The sequence below is a fragment of the Gekko japonicus genome, unplaced genomic scaffold (assembly GCF_001447785.1).
Source record: "Gekko japonicus isolate JY-2015 unplaced genomic scaffold, Gekko_japonicus_V1.1 scaffold3640, whole genome shotgun sequence".
NCBI lineage: Eukaryota > Metazoa > Chordata > Lepidosauria > Squamata > Gekkonidae > Gekko > Gekko japonicus.
This window is the reverse complement of record NW_015160334.1, coordinates 25,983-34,528: the sequence shown is the minus strand read 5'-3', so window position 1 is coordinate 34,528 and position 8,546 is coordinate 25,983.

Sequence of the window (8,546 nt, the reverse complement as noted above, 5' to 3'; positions counted from 1 at the left end):
CGAAGCGGCGGCGGTGGCAGTGAGGGAGTTCGCAGAGCGTTCCCTGTGCATGCGCAGGGGACGCTCTGTCACTTTTGGGGGGATTTAAGTATCCCCCCAATATTTTTTCCGGGTTTTTAGATTTTTGTGCACACCTGGGGACTGCCCCAAGTGTGCACGAAAATCTCCCTCCCCTCCAGGTGCCCCCAATGCGCGGATTTAGATATCCGCACGCAGGGGGCACCTTTCGCTATTAGATATATAGATGAAAAAGAAGTTAAGCTGCAATAATTTGAAGAAAGTAAAAAAGAGGTTAAACTGTATCAAAAAGAAGTTGTATCAAGTTGTATCAAGAGGCTGACACCTTCCAACTTTATAGGTTTACGCCTGAGGAAGATTTGTGAAATGAGTGGACAACCGGGCGCTCATTGAGGATATGATGATGTTGGATTTTCCCTTGAAAATGTCAGAATTTCTTAAGCAATATTGTAAAAGTCTTAATAGATACTGTTAAGTATGCAACTCAACAACGAAGTAAGTAACTTTTTAAACTCTACCGGGCTGATGTAGTCACGTTCTCACATAGTTAAGGTCCAATCATATTACAGAGATAACAACCAATAAACACAGTTCCCTCCAGCACAATTCTCTTACATTTGATTGGTTACAGATCATGCTTCAGCCAATAGTGTTGTTCCAGATTAGAATCCAGCTGAGGTTTCAAGCTTAACATTGTGTTTCAATGGTTAAGACACAACAGATACACAAATTGTTGTTCATAAGAATCATTAAATATTTTCTCCAGGAGGGCAAACCTGTTGTCTGAAGTTCAGTTGTAATTCTGGGTTTTGACCACTGTGAGACAGAGTGTTGGACTAGATGGCCATTGGCCTGATCCAATATTGGCTTCTCTTCTGTTCTTATGTTCTGGAAGATCTCCAGGTCCCACATGGAGGTTGGCAACCCCAGGCTGGAAGCAACCTCTAAGCAACTTGATACCACTCAACTTGCATGACTCAACTAGGCCTGGCTACTTGTTACTGTTCAACAGCAGCCATCCAGTGTGGTATAGTGGTTAGAGCTTCAGGCTGCGGTCATATGTGCCATTTGGTGCGGAGGGGAAGCAAGCCTATTTCTTCCAGTTGAAATTGACATGGCATTGCACGACTTTGTGTTCTTTTTCTTGTTTAGAAACTTGTTTTGTTCTGGAGAATTCTGGAAATCACTAAGTACATAACTCAGTTGGATTGTTCATTTACTGAAGTTATATTTTTATCCTATTTAGTAGCCAAATACGTTGTTCAAAAAATGGCTCATGGGCAGTGTTCCCTCGAAGATGGGTTAGTGTGAGCTAGCTCACAGTTTTTTAGCCTCCGGCTCACGCATTTTTGTCTTAGCTCAGTAAGGATGGCTCCAGGGCAAACTAATTTATGCAGTAGCCAAATTGCTCACTCACAACTTTAATGCCAGTAGCTCACCAAGTAGAATTTTGCTCACAAGACTCCACAGCTTAGAGGAGGCATTGTTCATGGGGATTAAATTGCCCCTATGGAGGGTAATAAGGGGCAGGTGCATACATGAAGACAATCAGGGCCAGGCTCCTTGTATCTATTGAAGCCATCATAATTGCGTAAAAGAAGCAGGATTAATTTTACTCCCTCTTACCAAACAAGCTGTGCCTGCCAAAAATACCCTTCTTATATACGTGGTCTACATAGCCTGTACCTTTTCAATATCTATATATCTAATAGCCAAGGCGCCCCCTGCTTGCGGTTATCGAAATCCACACATCGGGGGCACCTAGGGGGCAATCCCCAGATTTGGGGCAATCCCCAGAAGTAAATCTGAAATCTGTAAAAAAACTATAGGGGAAATACTTAAATCCCCTCAAAAGTAAAGGAGAATTCCCTGTGCATGCGCAGAGAACGCACTCACCACTAGGAACTGTGGCAAAGCCGCGCAGGGCTTGCTGCTGTTGCTGCTGTCATCATCAGCATGTGGGGGGGGCTTGCTGGGCTGGCAGCTGGGAGCCGCGGCCATTGCTTCCTGGCTGGCCTTGCGGCTAGGTGCCACGCAGGGCTTGCTGCCATTGCAGCTGGAAGCGGCGGGGGGAAGGAAAAGGAGAAGCCTTTGAGAGCCGGTGCTGGGAGCCACAGACATTGTTGCTGTCGGTGGTGGGGGGAGAAGCCTGGTGGCCCGGCGGCTAGGAGGACATAGAGCTCACAGCCATTGCTGCTGGCAGCTGTGGTGGTGGTGTTATGCCAACTTCTCCAGGAAATTCCTGGAGACCCAATCCAAGTTATCTACCAAGGAAAATTGGGTGTTTGTGGCTGTGCGTAAGTTCTATACCAGTCTATACAGAGGTCGGATGGCGAATGAGACGCTCGGCTATATCCCAGGAAGTGAGACAACACGCTAGTCCTTAAATAAATGTTGTCTTTACTAAAGGTTTTTCATCAGGCATACAAAATCGGAATCACACAAATAGTAGCCATCTCCTGTCCTGCGCGCGGGTGAGAGAGTCTGGCCGGCCCCGTGGCTAGGTGCCACACAGGGCTTGCTGCTGTTGCTGCTGGCAACGATGGGGGGAGGGTGAAGCCTTGGAGGGCTGGCGCTGGGAGCCACAGACGTTGTTGCTGTTGCCGGGGGGGGGAGAAGCCTTGGCGGGCTGGCGACAATCAGGGCCAGGAGGCTCCTTGTATCTATGGACGCCATCATAATTGCGTAAAAGAAGCAGGATTAGTTTTACTCCCTCTTACCAAACAAGCAGTGCCTGCCAAAAATACCCTTCTTATCTACTTGGTCTACATAGCATGTACCTTTTCAAGATGCTCCCTGCTTGCGGGTATCTAAATCCACACATTGGGGGCACCTGGGGGCAATCCCCAGATTTGGGGCAATCCCTGCTGGCGGTCGTGGTGGCAAGGGGGAGAAACCTTGGAGGGCCGGTGGCTAGAGTCGTGGCCGTTGCTGCTTTCAGGTGTGTGTGGGAAGCCTGGCGAGCTCAGTGGATCGCCTCCTGGGCTCTCCTGCAGCTGCTGCAGCCTCCTCCTTTGTGCAGAGCTCCTGCTGCTTCAGCAGGCCAGCCACCTGGGAGCCCTGGAGAATACCCTCCCGTGAGTATCACGGGTCCCGCTTCTTGTCACTCTCTAAAGCCATGAGTCTAGTTTTGTAATTTCATATTTATGCAGACATAATCTTCCAATGTAGGATACACATCTTTCATCAGATGAAGCAGGCTATAGTTCACAAAATCCTCATGTTGCAATAAATCTATAGTAAGTGTAAATCAGTAAGAAATCTATTTCAGTTTACCTTTGTAGCTTTACCTAGCACTAGAGCAGGGGGAAACTGGGTTATGTAGTGGTGCTGGGAGCATTGGGATTGATTTGCTGACATTATCTAAAAAATATTACATCATTTGTCATATAACAACGTAGCTGTAACAAAACACTATCAGATATCCCACCAACACAATAACAACAACCCAGTGCCCGATTGGGAGTTCTAACTTTTGTTCCACATGTATAACCACTAAAACTAATCAACATTCCCTTACCATACTGTAAAGAGAGAGAGAGAGAGCATCTTTTTACTACTTTGTTAGAGCACAGAAAAAATATTAATTCCCCCTTCTGTTCATAATATTAAGAAACGTTTGTTACCATACTGCTATTAAGATGCTGCAGACCAGAAGGCCGCTGGAGCTGAGTGCAAAGAAAGGAAGAGGGAAAGGATAGACTGCTGTCACAATGACGTTTATAGTAGGCTGCAGCCTGACAATGACTGTAGCAGTCATCAGCTGTGCTGGCTTGTCTTGCCTTGTTCCTATGTTGGCTTGGTTGATTGACTTTACAAGATTTGTTAGGCAAAGGTTTGCTAGCCAATAGTTGGAGTGCATTTTACTGTGCTGACTTCCCTGCGCCCCTAGTGGCTGCCGTCAGAATGGCATTATAAATAAAATAAATGGAAATACATTCCAATGGATACGCTGGCTTCAATGGCTCCCCACCAATGTTCCCTCTAAACTGTGGAGTCTTGTGAGCAAAGATTCTACTTTGTGAGCTACCGGCATTAAAGTTGTGAGCAAGTGATTTGGCTGCTGCATAGATTAGTCTGCTCTGGAGCCCTTCTTCCTGAGCCAAGGCAAAAATGTGTGAGCAGGAGGCTAAAAAACTGTGAGCTGGCTCACACTAACTCATCTCAGAGGGAACACTGCTCCCCACCTGACTTGAGGGTTACAAATTGCCCGAGAAAAGGGAGGAACCAGCAAGTAGGTCCCTTGTCTGTATTGATTAACACAGGAAGAAAGCCCAACTTCTTCTGCTGGGGGATATACCAGTGAAAGCATATTACCTCAGTACTTACATGTACACACCTGCTCCTTCTTACCTTTCATGGGGCAATTTAATTCTTATGAGCCATTTTTGGAACTAAGTACGGACCACTAAGAAGGATGAAAGTATAATTTCAATAAATGAACAATCCAACGGAGTAACGTACTTAGTGATTCCCAAAATTCTCCAGAACAAAACAGGTTTCTAAACAAGAAAAAAGGCACAAATGTGTGCTAGCTAGATCATTACAAAATATAATGTCCACGATGAAGAAGGCCTCTCATGAGGACAGCACCGTGTACAACAACCTACTAGATCTGTAAATGGGAGAGGAAGGTGGTGAGAAACATTCCTACACAACAAGCAATGGCAAACAGGTCAGTCAAAACATGGAAGAGATAATGATGATGAGCAACAAATAGCTGGGCACAGTGCTAAGACATATTTTTATCACACTGAACAAAATATAGTTCTGTGCACCTCTGTAAAAAGGGGGGAAATGATCACACAAGCCTAGATTTGATCATACCAGGCCCGTAGCTACAGTGGGGCATTTCGGGGCCTGGCCCCCGACTTCCTGTTAGCCCCCCTTCCACTCAGCTTCCAGGCCCCCGGTTATCTGGGCTGCCCGGAGGATTCTTGACTCTCTGGGCTGCCCGGAAGACTCCTCACTGCTGCCTCTTCCCCAAGCATGGAACTCAAAAAACAACACCTGTGATAAAAGTAACGAAGAGTCAATAAAGATAAGTTGCAAAAACATTTACTGAAGTATTTCTGTAGTTCTGTAAGGAATATCCTTCTGTCATCACTCACACCAACGAATACTGCGCAATGTGAACATTTGCTTTGCAGTATGAGCGTGTAGCAATCCCAATTCTTATCAAATACTACTTATCAACTCTTGCTGGAAACATTCCATGTTGGCTAATAACAGGACCCAAGAGGCTGCCTCTTTCCCAAGCGTGGCTTGCTCCCCCACGTAGGCAGGCAGAGTACAAACGCTGCAACAGTGAGTTTTTAAAATTTAATTTTAATTTAATGTTTTGATTTTGTGACGTCAGTGCCCCCTGACTTTTTCAATCCTAATTCTGATCAAATACTACTTATCAACTCTTGCTGGAAACATTCCATGTTGACTAATAACAGGACCCAAGAGGCTGCCTCTTTCCCAAGCGTGGCTTGCTCCCCCACGTAGGCAGGCAGAGTACAGACGCTGCAACAGTGAGTTTTTAAAATTTGATTTTAATTTAATGTTTTAATTTTGTGACGTCAGTGCCCCCTGACTTTTTCAAAGGCCTCCCGAATTACACAATCCTGGCTACGGGCCTGGATCACACAAGTCTAGGAACCTCTACTTGCTTGGCAGCTAGCTTGTTGCTGAGAGGTGATCTTTGCCAGGAGGGTTTCACTGCTGTCCAGTGAGACCCGGAGGAAAGAGCCAGTGGTGGAGACCAGAGGTTGATTCGGGGGGGAACGCGGGGGATCGCAGTTCCCCCGGGTGAGGTGCGGGGCACACGATGAAGCCCCGCCTCCTGCTTCCGGCCGCCCCGCTTCTGGCCCTCATTCAGCCAGGAGGAGGCAAGAGAAGAGGGAGGGTAAGTTGCTTTCTCCCCACCTCTCCCCACCCCTGCCTGCCTGGGGCCAGGGAGGGCCTTGGTGGGGCTTCCTCGCACTTCCGCTGGCCTTGCAGGTCCACCGCCGGGCCTTATGATGTCAGGGGGTGTGGCATATGCTAATGAGTTATGCTAATGAGTTCACCTAGCTCTTTTTCTACGAAACGACCCCTGGTGGAGGCGATGATGCTACATGCTCCGCTTATCAAATTGCAGCTGCTTTCCTTTCAGCCTGGTGTCCCCTTACTTTGCCTATGTTTCTGTGCGTGGTTCCGCACTTTGCAGACTGCACAGTGGTTTCCTAATCTGCTGGGAAATGCGAAGTGTAGTCCTTGATAATGGGCCAAAGGTGACACATCTGTTGAAAGCCTGCCCGGTGTTAGAATCAGTGTCGTTTGTGCTCAATCAACCCATTCACCGTCCTTATGACATTTTGCTATGGAGTTATTCTTTCTAGTTAGTGGGTTGGGTGATGTACAGCAGTTTCAATCACCCAGATAAGTATCTTTAACCTCCATTCCTGAAGATTAATTGTATAGATGCCCTACAGGCACGAAAGAATGCAAGAGGAGTGTTGTGAGCCAAACAAGATGTTTATCTTGCCGTATTCAGAGAGGTCAGGGCAGGTTGTAGCCTAGCTCAAAGCAAAGTGTTCCAAATTAAAGCCCAAGCCCCATTTCTCCATGGTTCCTAACAAGATATAAAAGCATACCTCTTCTTATCATCTACTGGATCATCTTGATGACCTCTGTAAGAATCAAACTTTTCTGATATCCCTCTCCCACCAAAAAGAGCAAGAAGCTTGGGAGGGTTGGGGTTGCCAGCCTCCATGTGGGGCTGGAGATCTCTGGGAATTACAGCTACAGGCTACACAGATCAGTTCCCCTGGAGAAAAAATGACTGGTTAGGAGGATGAACTCTATGGCATTATACCCTGCTGAGTTCCTGCCCTTCAAAGAGCCAGTTCTGGGAGAACTGGGCTTGATTCTCCACTCCTCCACATGCAGCTGTTGGTGTGACCTTGGGCCAATCACACGTTCTCTCAGAGCTGTTCTTTCAAGAGTAGCTCTCTCAGAGCTCTCTTAGCCCCACCTACCTCACAGGCAATGCTCCCTCTAAACAGTGGAGTCTGGTCAGCAAAAATTCTGCTTTTATGAGCTACTGGCATTAAAGTTGTGAGGAAGCGATTTGGCTACTGCATAAATTAGTTTGCTCTGGAGCCCTCCTTCCTGAGCTAAGACAAAAATGTGTGAACCAGAGGCTAAAAAACTGTGAGCTAGCTCACACTAACTCAGCTTAGAGGGAACACTGCTCACAGGGTGTCTGTTGTGGGGAGGGGAAGGGAAAGGAGATTGTAAGCCACTCTGAGTCTCCTTTAGGTAGTGAAGGGCAGGGTATAAATCCAATCTCTTCTCTTCTTCTTCTCTCAAAACCCACCCTCCTCAGCCTTCACCCCCAAATCTCCAGGAATTTCCCAACCTGGAGCTGGCAACCCCAGGAGCTGCAGTGAAATAATTGGTAAATGGTAATGTTAGCTGTTACAATTTTGCACCTAAACTGTTGCACAGAGATGCAGGCCTCCTCCAAGAGCCTGTTCCTGCCATCTTGGATCCCAGCTGAAACCCTTCTAATTGTTTTAAATACGAATGTCATCGGCTAATCCTTTGAAAATATGCATATGCTATGTGGCTGTGCTTGTTTGGAAGTTTTAGTTTAGAGAAAGGACTGAGAATTCTCTTCTTGGTGCCCCTAGAACCGGCCTTCTCAGTGTACCTAGGTTTACCTGGGTATGCTGGTTTAAGTGGCGTGCTTTAGAAAAACACATAGTTTCCTTTTTCTTCCATTTCTCATATCAGTATTGGTGAATGTGCCATTTAGTTAGCAAAGGAAAATAAAGTAGACCAACGGCTCCAAAGTCATTGGATCGTTTCAACACAGTTGCATGCTATGTTTTCCTCTGAGGGACCAACCATAGGTGTTCTGTGAGTTCGTGCTGGAAATCGAATGCCCAGCGATGTAAGGGCCAGTTCGATTGGGACTGTGGTACAAGAGCACAGAGACGCTTTAGCCATGTGGGGCACATCCCCCATCCGCCATGGTCCCGACATGAAATGGCCACAAAGGCCTCACTGGGGGCTCTGCGTGAACTGATGGGATATGCCTAGGTTTCCCCCATGAGGCAGAAAGCAGCCTGCTGGGACCATCTCAGGTTAGGAAAACAACATGGGTATGGGGGGAACGTTCAAGTTCCTTCTCCAAGTGTGCCATTGTCCTAAACTGAATTGGGCTTTGGTGTGCCTAGTTTAGGTTTGCTAAACTCCAGGTAGGGTCTGGAGACCTCGTGGAACCACAAATGATCTCTAGACCACAAAGCTGAGTTCCTCTGGAGAAAATGGCTGCTTTGGAGGGTCGACTCCATGGCAGGGGTGTCAAACATGCAGCTTGGGGGCCAGATGAGGCCCCCGGAGGGCTTCTATCAGGCCCGCAGTGGAACTGGCTGTCTTCTGCTTCTTCTTCCAGTTCTGCTGCTGCTGCATCATCGTAGGTTTGCAGCTTACAGAGACACACCTGAACAGCATACTCAAGATTGCAAGAGCACAGACATTTTGATGCAATA